This window comes from Eptatretus burgeri, chromosome 3 (genome assembly GCF_056783735.1).
Source record: "Eptatretus burgeri isolate ZD-2024b chromosome 3, Ebu_testis_v1, whole genome shotgun sequence".
NCBI classification, from domain to species: domain Eukaryota; kingdom Metazoa; phylum Chordata; class Myxini; order Myxiniformes; family Myxinidae; genus Eptatretus; species Eptatretus burgeri.
Window position 1 is genome coordinate 108918756 of NC_140963.1, and position 22292 is coordinate 108941047.

Sequence of the window (22292 nt, forward strand, 5' to 3'; positions counted from 1 at the left end):
CACAGGTCCAGTGGTCCTATATTTTTTTTTTCAACATAAGTAAAACGACACAGAGGACATAAGTCAAAGAGATGACACTCAACCTTCACTGGAAACTACAATGTGCCCAAAATCCCAACAGTGGCAGGGACTTGCGTACCTGTTGGTGGTCCCCAATGAGAATGAGATGTTGGCATGCTGGGTTGAGTGCTGCAAATACGTGTGCTTCTAGAACCTCAGCTGCTTCCTCCACGATGATGATCGAAGGTTTTAGTTGCTGCAGCAGACTTCGATTCCTGGCTGCCGCTGGAAACGTTGCAGACAATAAAAAAAAAATCATTTTGATCTGCACTTTCTTTGTAATGTACAATGTATGTATGTCTATGGTATAAGATTGTGGCAGTTGGAATTTTAGATTTTTTTTTTTAATGGTGTTTCCAACCAAAAAACAAGGAAAATAAAAAATAAAAAGATAAAATGTCATAACCCCCGTTGTTGTAGTAATTTAGCTGCACGGAGTTAAAGGGCGAGCCCATATTTATTCACAACTAAAATGGCTGTCAGTCTACCAGTCGGCCATCTTTGATCAGATCGCAAAATAAAGTTAGGTGCAAGTGTATGCCATCATGTACTGTGCTTCAAAAAAAACTGTATACACTGTCGAGGCTCGTATGAGAGCTAACACACAGAAACGCACAGTGAAAGGGGGACGGGGGAGGGAAGGAAAAAAAACCCAGAGATATGAGATCTGTGGAGGGAGAGGGATGGGGCAGGGTACACAGGGTAAACAAGATGGACACTACAGGGACATTCAGGTCCTTACACGACAGGGACTTTCAGGAAAGAAAGCAGGGAATTTCAAGGAGGTGGGTTTGGGGTGGATTAACGGGGGTAGAAAAGATCGTGGATTTGGGTGGGGGGAGATAAGAGATTTTGCTGAACAGCTCTTTTGAAGACCTGGAGGGAAGAGTGGGATTGAAGAGAATGTGGGAGTTTGCTCCAAAGGCAGGAAAAAAAGAGGAATGAAAGAGTGAAGGTGAGCAGTGATTCTTGATTTTGGTAGTTTTACTGGAAGGGGGGTGCTGACAGACCTTGAGCATCCTACGGATATATGGGGGTGACATATCTCAAACAGAGCAGGGGGGGGCGAGGCTGGAGAGGAGTCGGTAGAAGACAGAAAGACCACCGACCTGCCTGCGGTGAGAGTGCGACCCAAAGACTCAGCCTCATCACGAGAGATGCCGATGATCCTAAATGCCTTGATTTCCACAGCATGAAGCCGAGAAAGGTGAGAAGCAGGAGCACCAGCCCAGTGGGGAGAGCAGTACTCCATCAGGCTGTGGACGAAAGCTTTGCTTATGGTCAGGGGCTCAGGTGTGCCAAGGAAGGACTATGCACAACGGAGGATGCCCAGTCGGTGGCTGGCTTTGCAGGCTTGCATGGAAATGTCACTTTTCCAGGAAAGATCATGGCAGATAGTGAGACCCAGAAGCTTGAATGAAAAGACTTCAAGAGGATTGTTTCGAAAGTAGATGGAGGGGGTTCCAGACGGTCCTTTCGGAGAGACATAGTGAGAGTGTGAGATTTGTCAGGGTTGAAAGACATGTTCCACATGTTGAACCAGCTTGTGATTTTATCCAGATCTGCTGAGAGTGAAAAGGCTGCTGCTTTCTGATCTGAGGAATGATTGATGGTACGGGAGAGGGTGGAGTCATCAGCAAAGAGATAAAGAGGATTTTCCAGAGTCAAAGAGATCATTTAGAAAATCAGAAAAGAACAGGGCCCAGAGCACTGCCTTGAGGAATTCCAGCCTGGACAGGAAGAGTGGATGAGAGAACTTCATTGAGGGCTACATGTTGGCTGCAACAGGAAAGGAAGTCTGCGAGCTATGAGATGAGATGTCCTTGGATACCATAGGAAGAGTTTGGTGAGCAGGGCAGGGTGCCAGACCTTATCGAAGGCATTCGATATGTCAAGGAAGATGGCTCTGATTTCATGTCTGGCATTGAGGATCTCCATTCATTGTTGGGAGAGCAGAAGCAGCATATCAAGGGTAGAATGACCTGGTCTGAAACCAAATTGATGATCGGAAATCAGGCCATTGGGGAAGAGTAAGGATTTCATGTCTGAAGCGATGATGGGTTCCATAACCTTCATGATGATTGGGAGAGGGTTGATTGGTCTGTAGTTGCAGGGATCTGTTTTTGCACCATTTTTCTGCAGAGCAGTAATGTTTGCTGAATTCCAAGCAGATGACAGATGACCTTGAGCAAATGAGAGAGTGCATAGAACAAAGAGAGGGTGAGCAAGAGCAGCAGAGCAGGTTTTTAGGACACGTGGGCTGATGCCGTCTGGACCAGTTGCAGAATCTAATTCAAGGTTTGAGAGCATATATTCTGAACCAATACAAACAAATTAAATACCTCACAGTTATTGCTAATTGATTAATTCTGTCCTGATGCAGTCCAGTGATAAAAAGTCAGCTATCCTTTTGAAGATTAAAAAGATTCCCTGGTACCTTACAAAAATAGCATTATACAGGTGTGAACCAAGTTGCCTTGATCCTTGTGTCTTCGATACCAAAAGTGATTGTGAGAGACATGTGTGTTGCTCTACCTACGACTGTGCCATCAGATTATCTGTACTGGTGCTGCTGAATTTCATGATTGCCACCTGTTGTTGTCATTCCAATGACTTTGAAATCTCTCAGAATGAACAAGTCTCTCTCTTCATTGCACGCCTTAATCACAGCAGCAGTTTCCTCCACACGTTGCTGAAGCATACTTCTCTGCTGCAGAAGATGGCCTTGAAACCTCGACAGCCAAGCACTGTGGGCAGGTGAAATAAAATAAAGAAAGAAAAACATCATTCGCATGAAGTAATTTTGCTCTGATGATTAATGCATGGTGATGACAGATTAGAAGAGATCTCATAAATTACAACAAGCTGTTTCCAAACCATGGGTGTCATGCATTAATTACTTTGAGTAAAGGTCCCTTTGCTGTACTACTGTCCTAATTCTCCTCTTCTTCACTCTCAGACTGTGCCCCCTGGTCCTGTCATTGTTCATGTTGGTGAAAAACTCTTTTGCAGTTATTTTGTCGATACACTTTATTATCTCAAATACCTCTATCATATCCCCTCATATTTGCCTCCTTTCTAATGCGAGTCACATTTCCTTCAGCCTCTCCTCATACCTTACTCAAGGGAGCCTCAGATGTCGTTGCTCTTTGCTGAACTCTTTCTATGGCAACTGTATCTGTACTCAGATGTGGTGACCAAAACATGATACATGATATGAGAGGTGAGCCTGCCTAAATTCCTACAGAGAGTAAGCACGATGGGTGAATTTACGAAAGGCATTTAGCAAACACACTCCTAGCCCTTAAATCCTGACAAATCCATCGTTGTATACACACAGCTAATCGCCCATCTAAACAGTAATTTATGAAGGGGTATAAACAGCCGATTAGTAGCGCACGTCTAAACAGCCGATTAGCCTGTGAAACACAACACATATCTCCAACATCCAATTGAAATCATGTATTTGCATAGAATTGCAGTGCCACGAACAGTTGGTGAGGAGGATTCGGTGTATTGCTCCTCATCGTAGATTGATCCAGGTCATCTTGCACGAGATCCAGCAGCCAACAAAATTATTCCTTCAAGAGTCTGGAACTCCAGACAAATTTGAAATTGTCATACTTATCAAGAGAGATGCATCTATCCTTGAAGATTCTCAATGCACGTCGGTGAATTGCCCTATTGCTATCCTCTTCTGCCTCCTTTTGAGGTAATTCATGCCCTCCTAACATCCATATTCACAGTCCCATGTAAACTATCAATTATCAGCCAAGCAATTCTTATACGTCCCTTAACTATAGTTATTTTCCACAGACTACTGTAATTACCTCTGCCACTGAAGGTGAAGGAGGTTATGTTTTCACCCCTCTCTGTCTGTTTGTTACTTACGAAATCTTGATTTCGTAAGTATATTGATGACTTCCGTCATGTGTGTGTGTGTGTGTGTGTGTGTTTGTGTGTTTGTAGGCACAATAACTCGAGAACGGAAGAAGCTACCAATGTCAAATTACACCACGTGATTCAGGAGGGTGATGGCTGGCGCTGATTATATTTTGGTCAAAATCGGTCAAAGGTCAAGGTCACAGTGAGGTCAAATATTCGATTTTTGATGGTTTGGTACAGATAACTCGAGAACAGAAGAAGCTACCAATGTCAAATTACACCACGTGATTCAGGAGGCTGATGGCTAGTGCTGATTAGATTTTGGTCAAAATCGGTCAAAGGTCAAGGTCACAGTGAGGTCAAACATCCAAAACATTCGATTTTTGATGGTTTGGTACAGAATCATCGTAGAAACTTCTGGTTTGTGTCGCTACCTTCTCGAGAGACAGCTTTTATTAGACAAGGTCAGAAGTCAAGTTGACGATTTCGTAAGTACCAGTCTATGACTGCTTGTTTGTTTGTTTGTGTGCAGGATATCTCAAAAAGTGGACGGATCCAGATTAAATTTTGTGGACAGGTTCGGTGTGTAACAAGGACAAACTGATTCGATTTTGGTTGACGATCCGCATCCAGATCCACCTAATATAATTTTTTAAATGATTATTCACCATTGAGAGATCAGGCCAAAAATGACATATAGCATGATATCTCATAAAGTTGTGGACGGATTCTGACGAAATATGGTGGACAGGTCGGGTGTGTGACAAGGAAGAAATTATTCCATTGTGGTGAAGATCCGAATCTGGATCTGGAGACGAGAATTATTTAATTTTTAAAGTGATTCTTCACCATTGAGAGATGGCCAAAAACAATGTATAACATGATATTTGAAAAATGTATTGGGCCCAGTATGTTGTCATGGATCAGGCAGGCAATGCATGGCGGGGGTATGCGCTCTTCCAAGTGCCCTTCTAGTTAGAACTGTAATCACTTCAGTTACCAGCAATCCTTACTGCAGTACATAAACCACAATAGTGTAACCTATAGTGATTCTCAGGTTAACTTAAATTGCCAGGAAATATATGAGAGTACAACTGCAGTTCTAACTATACCATATTTGCCTAATGCTTGCTTCAAGGTCTTAAACGCACTGTTAAACATACCTTTACCAGCATGTAAAAGTTTCTTTGTTATTTAAAAGCTTCTGATTCGGTTTTCATCATGCATTAGATAATCACTCTTCCACAACTGTCGACTAACTTTGAACGGGTGAACATCGCACGATTAGCGATTCTACATGCATCAAATTCTTAAACGCCTTTCCTATATTCAGCCCTATCTCTTTTGATTTATAATTTATCCTCCGATGAAAACAAGCTTAAACCCAATTAGCTTTACCTCTGGCTGACTGATACTGTGTTGCTGCTTACCCCCTGTATCTGTTAGTTACCATCCCCAGATCCTTGTCCTGTGTCAAACAATCCAAAACTTCCCTTTGAATTTTATACTCCCTATTTACTTTATCCTCACCAATCTTCAGCACCTTAGCATTTCCTCATGTTAAACTGCTTCTGCCAATCTTTTGCCCAATCTATCAAAGTATCCCGAATCTGATCACTCCACCCTCCATCATTCCTTGATGCCATCATCTACCTTACTTCTAAGTTTCATGTTCTTTGTAAATTTGGAAAGGCAACTCGAAATCCCACTGTCAAAAATCATAGATGTAATTGTTTTTTTTAATGCTGTGTTTGTGGTTTGTAAAAAGTTTTATATAGAGGTTTTATTAAGAGAGTTAGGCATTGACACAGTTACTTTCACTAGTATAGGAAATAGCACACATGTTCCTTGTCATAAGTCGCTCCAAGATATTATCTCTGAGCATCAGGAAGTTTTAGTTAATAATTTCGGTATTAAATGTAAAGAGGTAAATGTTTGTATTCCTCAGCATTTCTTGATTCTTACGCTTCAAAAGAACCCGTACAAGTACAGGTATACCTCACTTAGCATTGTGGATGCTTTCCAGAAGAACACGATGTTAAGCGGGGTTTAATTTCTCATGAACTTGCACGTATTAATGGGGGGATGTGTTCTGTCGATGTTATAATTTTCATTGTACCTTCCATTCGCATCAGCGATAGCACAATGTGGATTAATATACAGTATATAGATGCTAAAATAATACATACTGTATCTGAAAAACATTCCACAGGTTGTAAATAAATGAACAAAAACAAAGTTAATTTAACACTCACTCGTCTTATCTCGAAGCTAATGTTGGTCGTGTCGATGCCACTGAATGCCTTTGCTCTGATGTGGTATCAGTGTGGTCGGTAGGGGATGTTAGGTTGAGGGAGAGGTAGTGGGGATATCCGTGTCACCCTCAGAGTCCGACGCAGATTCAAGCTGTTTTTCTAGTGAAGAATGAGTCGAGAGAAAGTTGTCTGGTCATCTTTTTTTTCTCCTTGTAGAGCTCATTGTAACATGAAAAAGGAATCAACGCCATTCTTTTTCACTGTAGTGCTGTGCTCCAAGTCAGGAGTATTTGTATATGCAAGAACTAGAGCCTCATTAACTTTATTCATGATGGATGAAATAATTTTACACGTTAAAACCCTCTCCGATTGGTCCTCTTCTGTTGTTTCTTCAGCCCGTTGTTGGTCGAGCTCTATCAGGTCCTCATTGGTCAAGCTCTCCCCATGAGAGTTTAGCAACTCAACATCTCCTGCGGTGACTTCATGGAATCCCACTTCATTGGCCATCTTGGCGATTTCATTGTGCAGTGTGGGTAGCTCGGGTTTGAATACCATGAAGTCCTTGACACACTCCGGCCAAACTTCCTCCAAACACCATTCATGCAGTGGTCTGTGACTTCTCTCCAGGTATTTTCTCAGTGATATTTTCGATGGCTTTCATGATGTTAAAAGACTGCCAGAAGCCTCAACTCGATTGGCTTTCCATGCCATCGGTGTCACGGATTAGCTGAGAAAAGGTGTGTCGCAGGTAGTAAGCTTTGAATGCTGCGATGGCGACCTGATCCATCGGCTGTATGAGAGAAGTTGTGTTTGGAGGAAGAAACACAACTTAAAATTTGATGCCAGTTGATGAGGAGTCGAGGTCGACTGGGTGACCAGGTGCATTATCCAACAGTAACAGCACTTTCTTTTCAAAGTTATGTTTTTCACAATAAGTTTTCACTGTTGGACAAAAATCATGCACAAACCAGGTCTGAAAAATGTCCCTGGTCATCCAAGCCTTGCGGTTTGACCGCCACATGACAGGCAGGGTAGTCGAGCAGAAGCCCTTCATTGCTCGTGGTGTTTTAGAATGGTAAACGAGCAAGGGCTTTAATTTAAAATCTCCTGCTGCATTGCCTCCAAGCAAGAGTGGAAGGCGATCTTTGGTGGCCTTAAATCCCGAAGCACTCTTTTCTTCGCTTGCAATAAAGGTGCGGGATGGCATCCGCTTCCAGAAAAGCCCTGTGTCATCTACGTTGAAAACAAGATGTGGGGGGTTATTGCAGCATTCTGTTATCGCCTGCAGGTTGGTAGAGAACTCATCCGCTGCCTGCATGTCAGCACTCGCAGTCTCGCCAGTAATCTTGACACTGTGTGGGTTTCTGCGATGCTTAAAAATGCTCGAACCAACCTCGGCTCGCTGTAAAATTCTCCACCGTTGAACTGTCGCCTTCTTGTTGTTTTAATTTTTCAAACAAACTTTTAGCCTTTTCCATAATAACCAGCTGGCTCAAGGGCATATTCCGCTCATTTTGGTCCTCAATACACACGGACAACAGTCTCTGCATTTGCTCCATCGCACTGCTTCTGCTACGTGTCACCTTAGTTGCAGTCAATGCATCACATTTCGGCCACTAGCTCCAATTCTTTCCGCAAGTTTAAAAATCGTTCTCACCATGGTCGGAGCAAGTGCTATATCACGTGCAATATCCACAGCTCGATCACCTGAATTTAAGCACCTTATCACCTTCATTTTTTGCTCCAGTGTTATGCTTTTACGATACACTTTGCTTTCAGATGCAACATTAACATTAGCTGGGCGTTTTGATGCCATATTTAACACTGCAATCACTTTGTAACAGAAAAAAAAAGCAAGCACGATAACGCTATGACACAGCGAGGGGTGGCAGGAGATGAATGGAAATAGAGCACCACATGTAACATCACTCGAATGGTGCGATGCGGTTTTTAAAAAATTTGATTTGGCGTTGCATGACGTGTTCATGTCGCTGAGATGTGTTGGCTTTACTTAGATGTATTTGTGCACCTTGTTTTAAGCGTTTTCGTTGAAAGCCAATTGTTAAGTATCCCAGAAGTAACATTCCTGAAAAGTGTTTCTTGCACCGAGAGCTGGACTCCACTGCTTTACATATTCATGATAAAATATGACTTGAGGACACCGATAACAAGCAATTATTTGATTTGCAGTGCAGATACTTTTGCCCTCAGGTCCTGTGGTGCATGTAAAACTTAAGATATACAACTTAAAAGCATTCATGATGCATGTGTGAAAAACATGTTTTATACTGAAGACAGTGATGGATTTCAAACGACGCTATAACGAAACGACGTTAATCAGGGCGACTTTAAGTGGGATCTCACTGTATAGGTTTATAGCGGGTGCTGGGCAGTGTTCCACCAAACAATTATCGGTTATCGTTAACTCAGTCTTACAAGTTGTGAGGGAACAGTTCAGGAAATATTGTTTAGCAATTGAGAATAATTCTGGTATTAACACTTTCTAGAGCATTAATTCTTCCTTTGAGTTCTTTGATAGAATAAGATGCCTCAATATCAAGTCAGTTGAAGTTTTTTATTTTTCAAATCTTGATACAAATTTGGATTTAGTACGAGTGAGGGACTCACTCTTCAAAGTAATTGACAAGAGTTTTGACTCTTTTAATAAGTTTTTATGTGTCAAGTTTGATAGAGCATTCTTTTCTAAAAAATAAATACTCAAGTTTTCATTGTTTTAAAAATCAGAAGTTTAAGGATGCTGTTAATTTTATTTTATTTCACACTTTTGTGTCTTTTTGTGGGATAATGTTTCAACAGGGTCAGGGTATTCCCATGGTTGGGAATTGCAGCCCCCCGACGAGCGGACATTTATCTTATTTTCTGTGAATTTTCATTCATGCAGAAACTGATGAAGGAGAAAAAAAATGAGGATTAGCTAAATGTAATCTCACACATGTCGTTATATAGATGGTATTTGTGTGGTTAACTATAAAAAAAATTTGACAGCAGCTCCCCAAGACTTATCCAGATAGCCTGATTGTAAACAGGAGTGGTAATGATTGCACAGTTGCTCCATAGCTGGATGTGTTGGTTAGAGTTGAACAGAATGGTTTTAGTGTGAGTGTATATCATAAAGTTGATGATTTCAGTTTCCCTGTGGTCTTGTGCACCTTTCCAGGTAGCAATGTACCAATTAAAATGGGCTACAATGTCTTTTCATCTCAGCTACTAAGATTAACAAGAATTTGTTCAGTGAAGGATGATTTTGTGGGACATGATGAAAAGGTTTTTTCCATCATGTTAAACAGGGGATATTTGGCTGATTGTTTGATCAAGTCTTGTGAGAATGTCTTTCGACTCCATCGTCACATTTTATTGAAGTTTGGTTGGTTTTAGTGTGAACAAGTTCCTATTGCATTGCATTTGATGTAATAATAATGAATAAATTATTCCAGTGAGGTAAATTCTTTAATTAATATTATTGATTATATATATATATATATATATATATATATATATATATATATATATATATATATATATATATTTATACATAATGATATAATGGAGGAATTTAGATGAAAATACAATAAAATATATATTTATAAAATACATGATAAATAAGTATTAATATAATTTATTGGTGGTTGCTAAGAAGATACGCAGTGCAGGATGTTAAAACCGGTTGTTAATGACAGTTTGAGTCTGTGGTTAGATGGAGGTGCTGTGTAATTAAATAAGTTTGTTTGAGGCTATTGCATTGCTGTGCTGACTGAATGTCTGGACACAACTTTGGGTTGTGGGTCCATTGATGTTGAGTAATCTGCTGACGTGGACTTGCGACTGTATTGTGGATCCACCGTTTGGAGAGGTTCTGGGCTGAAAGGATCGAAACCTTGATTAAAAACGGTGCCAAGCTAATGATCCGGGCAGTTGGGAAATCCCTAAATTGCTTATAAGTTAAGATTATAACTTCAAATAAAATAGCTTTTGTGAGAACTTACACGCACCTAGTGTGTGTGTGTGTGTGTGTGTGTGTGTGTGTGTGTGTGTGTGTGTGTGTGTGTGTGTGTGTGTGTGTGTGTGTGTGTGTGTGTGTGTGTGTGTGTGTGTGTGTGTGTGGTGTTTATATATGTGTACTAGCGATACCCGTGCACATGCACAGGACAGCAGTACAACATAGCTAGTAGCAGACAACAGACCGTACACGGGAAATGACAAAAATAAGCATTGTGCGAAATGCAAGTGGTACTATGGAACGCCAAGACTTCCCAAACATTGTCGGCATGTCCACTAAGTGCCACAGCAATTTCATAGGGATTGTGTGACGGCGAGCCGAGTTTTTAGTGTGCAAGCTTGGTATTATAATAGAGATGTATGGATGTGTGGGTGTTTGTGTGTGATGTATATATGTGTGTCTGACATGTGTGTATATATATATATATATATATATATATATATATATATATATATATATATATATATATATATATATATATATATATATATATATATATATTGATGTGGTTCTCAGAACCGTATGCATACAACAGATAGTTGTCCTGAGTCAGTTATTCCATTTATACGTGCAGGTAGATCCCTACCTTTTGTCTAGCGGGACAGCAGGGAGTGCGTTGCAATGGGCTATTAGTCTGGATTAATAAATCATTTTTTCCCCTTTTATTTTATTCCCTTCTTTTACGATCCACGGTGCCATCATCTCGCTTGCTACCCTCGTTTCGCTGGCTACAGCGTACCACCATCTACCCCGCGACTCGTTTTCAGAGGCAAAATCCCGACGTTCGGCTGGACAAACGCTAAAGCTGCACCACCATCCACCTGGCAAAGTCCGGACATGCGTGGCGTGGGCAGACCATACTGGAGTCTGGCTGAAACCCAGCCCAGAAAGGCGGACCACGTGAAGGGCCGGTCCAATCAGAATGCTCAGCTCGGACAATGACGTCAGGTTTCGGCAAGGCTCCTCCCGACCTCCGGGTTCTAAAAAGCGTGGACCTCCATGTAGTTGATTGGTTGGGAAGAGAATTGCAAGTTGGTTGGAAAGAGAATTGAGAGAGGTTTTTGAGTATTGAAGGAGTAAGGAAAATTGAAGGAGAGGAGTCATTGAGAGTGAGTGTTCCTGCCACTTGTCTCCGCTGACACGACGTCAAACCGCCCCTTGCTTCTCGATGAAGCCTCCTGTCTGGCCCCGCTTTCTGTTCCTTATCTCCAACCTCACGATCTCGACGAATGGCCTCTTACCTGGTCCTGCCTGCTGCTCATCTCTCACCCCCCTTTGGACTCGGCTCTTCTCCACTCGAGCCCCTCCTGCAGACACGATCTCCACACGTACGGTTGTGGCCGAACAACTCAACCATTGCCGGGTGCCGCACCATGGAGCACCCCTTCCCCCGAAACGTTCAGGTACCGAGAAACTGTAACCTCAACTCCCTCCCTCCCTGGCTGCAATAGACCCTTTCACAATTGTTTACTTTGTCTGAGTGTGTGTCTGAGAGTGTTGGCGCCTGTCCGTTAGGTAAGCCTGTATAAGATCTTTTATTGTTGTGATTGTTGCTTTGTTAATCTCGTGTCAAGTCTGCACTGTGTCTGCTTTGTAAGTTGCTTGTAAAATTGCCGCACCCCACATCTCTCTCATCTTTCCATGCATTACATACTCAATAAACCTTTGTTGTGCCACATGCTTTTCCTCGCTTATTGTAAATAAATAATTGTTGTAGAAATGTTCCCAGCTCGCCTTTGTCTTTTCCCTCATTGGTCCAGCATGGTTCGAATATAAGTCTTGCCGGGTCTTTATTCCCAACAATCCATTCCTTCTAGCCGGTACGTCCTTGACAGTGTCGCTCGGCTGCATCCGATCTGGAAAGGTGATCCAATTCGGTAGTGATCCGGTTTGGACAAGGCGTACCGAGGGCGTGGTTCCTCCTTGGTTAAACCGCGTGGTTAATTAGGTAACCCGATTCACCCATAGACGGGAGGACCCTTGGTCACGCGGTTGAGTTATTGGCGTCCACGGTCGGTTAAGTGACCCGCCGTGTCACGGAATTATCCGTGAGCAACGGCTTACAATTCCGGGGAGTCTGGTGGGAATCGACGTAGCTTCCCCCCACCAAGTGGTCTTCTCACCCGACCCCACCGGCCCGCAACAATATTGTTGAGGATTCAGCGGTGGCGGGATTCTGACGATGGCGTCAATCACTGTCCGTAACCAGTTTGGGTTTTCGCACCCTACTCTCGACAGCCAAATGTTACAGATTCGGCGCCACCTTCACCACAGCCGTCTCCGGGGTTATAGCGCCGGCTGGTTCGGCACAATTCTCGGGTGACGCGTCTCGAACCATGATACCAAAATACACCTGTACCTTGCCAGCTGGGGGAATATACCCCGGTTACAGACTGGTTTTGTCAGTAACCGAGCGGAGTCCACCAGTCTGTAACCATTTTCGTTTTTATATCCAAATCGAGCAGATCTTTCCTCGACACGGCACAAATTAATTCAAAGCGGCAACTTCATACGAATCAGACAGATTTATTGGGGGCATCAGGGAACACGACACAAGCAAAGCATTCACGGCAATGTTATAATTCATCTATAACCTGTTCTTTACTAGGGAGCTACGGATTATGGGTTTTGAAGGGGACTCTAACAGGATAAGCCTTAAACGACATGCAGACAAGACATGGACAGCATGCAGACAAGACAGAGTACTTGGTGATGTTTCATGGACGAGAGGAAAGTGTCAAAAGCACGAATGTGGCTCGTGACAAGCCGATGTCCACGGATTCAAACCCCAAGCTCGAGCACGCCACGTGGCAAGATGGCGGCGCCGTACTCTTCCTTCTCAAGGCACCGCTTGCGCACGCCCTCCTCAGCGCATTCTGACCCCACACAATGTCGACGACATAAGACCGTCAGATCGATGGTGGGTCTCAGCTGGTTTCTCACAAGGTTCAGCTTTTCTTTCTCGGCCGATGGCAGACTCGACCCTCAGGTTCAGCTTCTGCCGATCGCAGACTCGGCGCACTCAGGTTCAGCTTCTGCCGATCGCAGATGGCAGACAGACCTCATGCAGTCCCTTCCCTGCCTTTCTTTCAGCTCGTTCCTAACGAGAATGGACACAGCCGTCCCATGTACAGCCGATCGGCGCCACCACGGCACTCACATCCCAGATCCACCCTGTCTTTCCTTCGTTCGCTCGCCTTGAAGCCCCCAGGCTCCTCCCTTAGTTTCACTTCCTTCTCCAGGCCACTCACTCCCAGCCGATTGGGCGGGGCCTCGTCTGGAGAGAGGAAGAAGCTCTCGGTCCAGCACCAGCGCACGAACAATAAACAGCCTCTTACACCTCCCGACACACATGTAACATCCATTTTACTGAACAGCCTGGCTAAACATGCATTTAATGGGGGATCTGGGCTAATCCAATATTTAATAGCATAATAAGGGCCATTTCCGCAACAATATATAAATATATGTAGTGTATGGATGTGTGGGGTGTTTGTGTGTGTGTGTGTGTGTGTGTGTGTGTGTGTGTGTGTGTGTGTGTGTGTGTGTGTGTGTGTGTGTGTGTGTGTGTGTGTGTGTGTGTGTCTTATGTCTGGCTTTCTTCTTGGGACTACGGTGCAGTAATTGGTCTTTATTTTGATCAAGTACTGATCTCTGCTCGATTCCACAACAGTAATTAGAAACTCCCAATCAAACATCCTCTCACCAGAGATGTCACCAACACACTTTAGCAGTCTCAAGCAAGTCTCAAATCAGTGTAGTATTACTCCAACTTGTCAAGTCCCACATTTACTTATTAAACCTTGGAGTACAAGTTCAAGGAATCCAGACACAGGGATTCATTTTTTATAATGCATGTTCTGCAAAGCTGTTTGACTCAAGTTTTATTTGACAGATTCATCAATGTTTTGCTTTGTTCACAGCAAAACAAGAAAATTATGTAAAATATACTTCTCATATTTAGTTAACCGACTTGAATATATGTACATGAGACTAGTCAGTAACATCAACTTGTGTTTAAATGGTTTACATGTAGAACTAAAGCATTCAATGTGGAACGGGAAAGGAGATTTTAATTATTTATTTGTATATTAATTACTAGCAAATACCACCCGTCGCTTCGCTGATGGGAATATTTAGTGTGGGGGGGGGGAGAGCAAAAGAGGGAGGAAAAGAGAGGGGTGGGGGAGAGAGAAGGGTGGGAGTGAAGAGGTGGAGGGGAAAATAGAGAGGAGGGAGGGGGAGCAAGGAGGAGTGTGGTAGCGAAGAGTGGTGTGGAAGCGAGGAGGGGTGGGGGAAGGGAAGGCGGGGGAAGAAAAGGCAGCAAGATGTGAGAGGAAGGGAAGGCTGACATGCGGTGGAGCATTATTTATGATTCATACTGTCTCATTAAAATGATTCTGCACAGAATAACAGTGAAGATGGAAACAAAGTAATGTCTGAAATCCATTTTCTGCCGGTCATACTGTAAATACAGCACAGAGACAAACACCGCCCGGATACATTTGAAGACAAACACTGCCTGGACGCACCTGGAACCAAGCTGTACAGAGATAAACTCCAGTCCGGACATGTCCAGAAATAAACTCCCGTCCGGACATGTCCAGAGATAAACTCCCGTCCAGACAAAACCACCATTTGGATATGTCCAGAGACAGACAGATAGACAGACAGATGTGGGATGAGGGTGCTGTACTCTAACGGAAGGGTGTCAAGCAAAGATGGGACAAAGGGAAAAAGAAAGGTAGGGGTAAGGGAGTTAGCAGAAAGAATACATTATGCTTTATGAGCGCACGCGCACACACAAACACGCGCACACACACACACACACACACACACACACACACACACACACACACACACACACACACACACACACACACACACACACCAGTGCTTGGACAATATCGGCAATTTTTCGGGAATCGGCAAGTTGGATTCAGTGTGATTACTGGCTACAGGATGTATTGTAACCCAAAGGTACTATCACCAAGAAACAACGTTACATTTATATCGATGTTTCAGGGAGATGTTCACAAACAATTGTGTGATGGGTGGAAAATTTGGCTTGGTAATTGAGTGTTATTTTCAACTTGCTCGCTCAGGACGATGGAGCACGAAGCACTCGCTCAGGACAACGAAGCATGAACCTCTTGCTCAGGATGACGGAACATGAACCACATGCTCAGGACGATGGAGCATGAACCACTCACTCAGGATGACGCAGCACAAACCACTTGCTCAGGACAACCAACGCAGCACGAACCACTCACTCAGGACGACGGTGTACGAACCACTCGCTCAGGACGATGGCGCATGAACCACTCGCTCTGAATGACGTGACATGGTACCACAATTGATTGCAGAGTGTTCGGCAAGTGGCTTAAGAACTCAAACAAGCACTCAAATTAAATGGTTGATAAGGAATGGCTGGCTTGGCTGTGAATGCATACCATATGGGAACCCTTTAACTTTTAAAACCGGTCTTCATAACTGTATTTTAAAATTTTCGTTTTTCACCAGATTTGTTTAGATTCCCTGTGGAGCATCTCGCGAAATCTCAAAAATAGAGACATAGATCTGGCAGATCTTATGGATAAGCAATACCTCTGGGGGACAGGTTAAATCATATAGCTCAATGAAGCTGGTTAATTTTAGCATTCCTAAATGTTTTGTTCATGCAATATAATTCTCTAAACAGTAGATAAAGATGAGTTTAATGTTTTGGAAATTTCACATTGTCTTGTGTATATATGGAGAAGAAGGTACCATAGCCTTGATTGCCTAAACTAAAAAGGTATATAGGCTTAGTTATACGACACTTTACTTCTTTAAATTATCAGATTTCACTCCAGATTTCCACACTTGTTTAGTCTGGATGATAATCAAAGCTGAAATAATATTTTGATGATATACATTAATCCGTGATTAATCTGTGAGAGTACATCGTGGAAAATTGCATCATATAATGTATAAAATCGTTCCAAGCTCATAATTTGAAAACTATAGTCCTTACAAAAGCAATGTATACAGCGATTCATAGCTATGATGAACAGGCATTCGATAATATGAGTGAGAACAGTGAAAAGAAAACTTAATCGTTAAGAAATCGTTACGGCCTGTTCGAAGTCAAGGCATGGTTGAGCAGGCCAAAAAACATGGCGGCTTCAGACCACAGCGAGGTTACCCAGGATACGCCTGAAGACCCCATAGAGAGCGGTGACCGAGGATGCGCCTGGTGAAGGATGCAATTAAATAAGGCCGGCCGTTAATCATCTTCAAAAGGGGTGCTTTAATTAACCCAAACATCCAATTTTCACTCATACACTTCCTTGGAGTTTCCTTCATATGCATGCGAAGTTTCAAACTTCTAGGATTTATGATTTTGCAGTTATGGAGGACACACACACACACACACACACACACACACACACACACACACACACACACACACACACACACACACACACACACACACACCTAGTTATTAGTATGGATGTACGTTAAAATGAAATATACAATGCGTATAGAAAGTCTACACCCCCTTTCAAAATTTTAACCTTTTGTTGCCTTACAGCCTGTAATTAAATAGCATTAAATCAGACCTTTTCCTCCTTTATTTACACATCGTAACCCACAACTTCCAAATGAAATATAAATTGTATAAATTGCAGAAAATTAATTAAAGATACAAAACTAGAATATTTGAGTGGATAAGTGTCCACCCCGTATAATAGCAATTATAAATTAACTCAAGTACAACAAATCACCATAAAAATCACACATAAAGTTAATTGGCTTCCACCTGTGTTAAATTGTTTTGATTCTGATTATTTCTGCATAAAATCAGCTGTTCCTGTAGGTTTCCTCTGCTTGGTAGAGCAATTTACAGCAAAGACTCAACCATGAGCCCCAATGAGTTTTCAAATGAAAGTTGGGGAAAGACACAGATCAGTGGATGTGCATAAAATATTTCAAAGGCTTTGAATATCCCTAGCAGCACAGTGAAGACAATCATTAAGAAGTGGAAGGCATATGGTACCACCAAGACACTGCCTAGATCAGGCCATCCCTCCAAACTGGATGACCAAGCAAGGAGGAGAGTGATTAGAGAGATCACCAAGAGGCCAATGGCAACTTTGAAAGAGCTACATGCCTTTATGGCAAAGACTGGTCACTGTGTGCACGTGACAACAATATGCCAAGTATTCCACAAGTCTGGCCTGTACGATAGGGTGGTAAGAAGGAAGGCCTTACTCAAAAAAGCCCACCTTGAGTCCCATTTGAGGTATGCAAAAAAACACTCCAGATATCGTGAAGCCATGCGGCAAAAAGTTTTGTGGTCTGACAAAACCAAGATGGGACTTTTTGGCCTAAATGCAAAACTTTTCGTTTGGTGCAAACTGAACACAGCACATCATCCAAAGAACACCACCCCTACTGTGAAACATGGTGGTGGCATCAAGTTTTAGGGATGTTTCTCAACAGCAGGGACTGGGGCACTTAATCAGGATAGAAGGGAGAATGGATTAAGCAAAATATGGAAAAATCCAAGCGGAAAACCTGCTGCCCTCTGCAAGAAAGCTGAAATCGGGACAGAAGTTCACCTTTCAGCATGACAACAACCCGTGTTGTTGTCATGTTGCCAGACAACAACTCTGGTTGACAACAGCCAGAGCTACACTGGAGTGGCTAAGGAACAAAAAGATAAATGTCCTTGAATGGCCCAGTCAGAGCCCCGACCTAAATCCAATTGAAAATCTGTGGCAAAACTTGAAGATTGCTGTCCACCAACACTCTCCATGCAACTTGACTGAACTTGAACAGTTTTGTGCAGAAGAATGGGCAAATATTGCCCAATCAATGTGGGAAAAGTGGTAGAGACCTATCCCAACAGACTCACAGCTGCAATTGCTGTCAAAGGTGCTTCCACCAAGTATTAATTCAGGAAGTGGACACTTATCCAACCGAGATATTCCAGCTTTGTAGTTTTTAATTAATTTTCTGAAATTTGTGGAATTTGTTTTTCACTTGGAAGTTGTTTGTTACGACATGTAAATAAAGGTGGTAAAAGGCTTTTATTGCAATTTAATGCCAGGTTATAAGTCAACAAAAGGTGAAAATTATGAAAGGGCGTGTGGACTTTCTCTAGGCACTGAATAATCAGGATGGAAGGTGGTGAATCAGGAACGAGGTGGCACGCTAGGGAATTAGAAAGGAAAGGAAGACACTACAAATGTCTTGTAGAAGCAGACACTGGAAGCAGAAAGGAGGTAGGACACTGGGGAAAACGACACATCTCACTTATTAACTCCAATAATTGTTGTCGTGATATAATTTACAATCATTGATGAAGTCATGAAACAATTTACAATCGTTGACGAAGTTAAAATAATCCAAGTGAAATGATATTTAAATCATAAAATCATTCTATTGGGTCGGGACGTGCACAGGGGCCAAGTTTCCCTGATGAGGCACGAATGTCGATGACATGGTTTGAATAAAATTGTGTTTCCGTTGGTAAGACTGGTGCTTGCCACTTGGACATGGTGAGTTCTATGTTGTCTGAAGAGTGGACACTCTTTTCACCTTAGTGGAGAATGGTATGCGACCTGGTGGCTGTGAGTGCTGGCACACTGCACATGTGCAGTATACATGTACAAGGTGGAGGTCGTCATTGACTGAACTGTGCATGACTGAAGTAATAAATATACAATTATGCTTCTCAATCAGAAGTTCATTTTTGTTGTATACAATGGGAAAGTAAAACTGAGGAACTGTTTTTTTTTTTTTAATCTCTTGTCGCAGGTAGTGCTTTAAAAATAAAGTTTGTATTCAAAGTCAAGGCTTGTAGAAGCACGACAACATAGAACAACAGGGAAAGCGGGGAAATACACCAATAGCAGGGTAGTGGGACACTTATCTTGCTCACATTCTCTCATCGTTTGTAAAAAGTATTGCAGGTATTCAGTAAATGGTGAAAGGCACAATAAATCAACTATTTAAAATCTCACCTGTAAAGTCTCCACCTGTTCAAATAGCTCAACTGCCAGATGTTCCACACTCTATATTGTTCTCGCAGTGTCAGTGGCTTTGCCTTTTTAAGGGCCTCACACACTATGTTCTCCTCATCTTTGAGTGTGTCAAATGTTCTCACACACATCTTTGATTTGCGTGTCAAATTCTACAAAATGAACGAAAAAAGAGATCTCAACATGAGAATTTATAGCAAACGTAGTGAGCTTCATACTTAATGCTTGCACATGAGAGAATAGGAAACAACAACAACAACAACAACAACAACACAATACCCCGGCAATTTGGAGTCCGTGTCGTTGGCGATGACCCTTTTGCTTCCGGTTTTTGTCACGGGGAATGATGCATGCCGGGATATAAAGGCATCGTCGGAGACATGAAAGACCCAAATATCAGACATGGTGTATAATTCCTCCACTGATTTTAATCAAGATATCTCCCGCATCATCAAAAAATAATTTTTAATCGTGATTTACATTATTTGATCGCCGATTCCGAATCCAGGCCGAAGTAACCGGAACTTGCGTATGTATACAGTTGTGAACAAGTTATAGGTAAAGTCAGAAGCGAATGCAAGAAGAATTCTACGTTCACTTCTAGTATTTATTTTTTTAGATGAGATCCTGTTCTAGGCGGTGTAGTTGTTGTTGTGAAGGTAATGTTGAGGTATAATGTTAAGGTAATATTAATTTTTTTAGATGAGATTCTGTTCTAGGCGGTGTAGTTGTCGTTGTGAAGGTAATGTTGAGGATTTTTTTTTTCAGATGAGATCCTGTTCTAGGCAGTGTAGTTGTTGTTGTGAAGGTAATGTTGAGGTAATATTTATTTTTTTAGATGAGATCCTGTTCTATGCGGTGTAGTTGTTGTTGTGAAGGTAATGTTGAGGTATAATGTTGAGGTAATATTTATTTTTTTAGATGAGATCCTGTTCTATGCGGTGTAGTTGTCATTGTGAAGGTAATGTTGAGGTATAATGTTGAGGTAATATTTATTTTTTTAGATGAGATCCTGTTCGAGGCAGTGTAGTTGTCGTTGTGAAAGTAATGTTGAGGATTTTTTTTTTCAGATGAGATCCTGTTCTAGGCAGTGTAGTTGTTGTTGTGAAGGTTGTGCTGTGTCACGTGATTGGGCCACCCCGGTTGTCACGGTGCTGAAACGGAATGGAGACGTCCGATTGTGCGGGGACTTCAAATCCACGGTTAACCCGGGGCTCAGCGTGGAGCAATATCCACTGCCGTCAATCGATGAGATATATGCGCGATTGGCGGGGAGTCAATACTTCACGAAGCTAGACCTGCGTGATGCATATTTTCACCTGCCGATGGATCCCGGGAGTAGCGAGCTTTTAACAATCAACACGTGTCAAGGACTCTATCGATATACCCGACTCTGTTTTGGGATTGCTTCGGCCCCAGCTTTGTGGCAGAAAGCTATGGATCAGGTTTGCATTGGCCTGCCCGCTCAGACCTACCTGGACGATGTGCTCATTGCAGGGAAAACGGCGGACGAGCATCTTGCGAACATTGCCCGAGTGCTGACAAAGCTAGAAGCGTGCGGCCTGCGCTTAAACAGGGACAAGTGCGCGTTCTTCAAGCAGCGCTTGGAATACCTCGGGCAGATCATCACACCGGAGGGGCTGTTGAAAGGTCCTCGGAAGGTGGAGGCGATTCAGCGCATGCCACCGCCTCGCGACAAGACGCAGCTGCGCTCGTTCATTGGCATGGCCCAGTATTACCAAAGGTTCATGCGCGGGCTCAGCTCACAACTTGCGCCGTTAACGCGGTTGCTCAAGAAGGACGAGCGCTGGGCTTGGGGGCCTGCACACCAGGCGTCGTTCGACCGCGTCAAGCGGCTGCTCACAGAGGATACAGTCCTCGTGCACTACGAGCCTGCGCGTCCGCTCCTATTGGCATGCGACAGCTCTGCATATGGCATCGGGGCAGTGCTCTCCCACAGGATGGACGATGGTTCCGAGCGGCCTGTTTGTTTTGCATCCTGGACCCTGTCCACAGCAGAGCGCGGATATGCCCAGATTGAGCGTGAGGCTCTCAGCCTCGTCTGGGGTGTGCGGAGGTTTCATCAATATCTGCTGGGGCGGCATTTCACTTTACAGACGGATCACAAACCGCTTCAATTCATCCTGAGACCCGAACACGGGGTGCCGGTGGTAGCAGCCGCGCGAATACAGCGGCGGTGTCTGTTTCTGGGTGCTTACGATTATGATATTCAGTTTCGAAGCACCGAGAAGCATGCTAACTGCGACGGGCTCTCATATCTTGCCGTGTGCGGAGGGTCCAGCTGCATCTGAGTTGGGCGACCGGGTCGATGTGTTCGCGCTGGACCAGGTCCAAAGCGGGCCGGTCACGGCCAGGCAGGTCGCGGTGGAATCGGCTCGTGATCCGGTGCTTGCCCGTGTCGTCCAGGCGATTTCTACGGGGAATTGGAGCGATCTGCCTTCGACACCGGCATTTCAACCTTTCACGTCACACGCAGCGGAGCTGTCATTGGTCCAACGGTGCGTAATGTGGGGAATGAGGACCGTGATTCCACCGAGATTCAGGCAGCGGTGTTTGGAAGAACTGCATGTCAGTCACCTTGGCATCGTGAAGACCAAGAGTCTTGCTCGTAGCCTGTTGTGGTGGCCGGGGTTGGACAAAGACATTGAGCAGTTGGTTAAGCATTGCGCCACGTGCCAGACAGATGCTGATAACCCGCGTCGAGCTTCGGGTCTCTGGCCTGTGCCAGACCGAGCTTGGCAGAGGGCCCATGTAGATTTTGCGGGACCGGTTAATGGCAAGATGTTTTTGATTGTGATTGATGCATTCTCTAAATGGCCGGAGGTTGTAGTAATGCAGCATACTTCAGCAAACATTACAGTAGAGAAGCTGCAGACGATCTTTGCTAATAAAGGGTTGCCGGAGATCCTGGTCTCTGATAATGGTCCGCAGTTCATCGCGGGTGTATTTGATGAGTTTATGCGCCAGAATGGTATTCGACATCTAAGGTCTGCACCGTATCATCCTGAGACGAATGGCCAA

General features: G+C 43.4%; 1 pseudogene across 1 annotated transcript in view; it reads right to left on the reverse strand.

Annotated features, from left to right (window-relative positions):
- LOC147030672 (NFX1-type zinc finger-containing protein 1-like) overlaps positions 1-22292 on the reverse strand; it is a 141163-nt pseudogene that overhangs the window by 23161 nt on the left and 95710 nt on the right. Inside the window, exons 10-12 of the transcript XR_015056470.1 lie at positions 19233-19402; positions 2653-2807; positions 140-285 (exon numbers count right to left, since the gene is read on the reverse strand). The product of XR_015056470.1 is annotated as an NFX1-type zinc finger-containing protein 1-like (transcript). The remainder of the gene's footprint in view (positions 1-139; positions 286-2652; positions 2808-19232; positions 19403-22292) is intronic.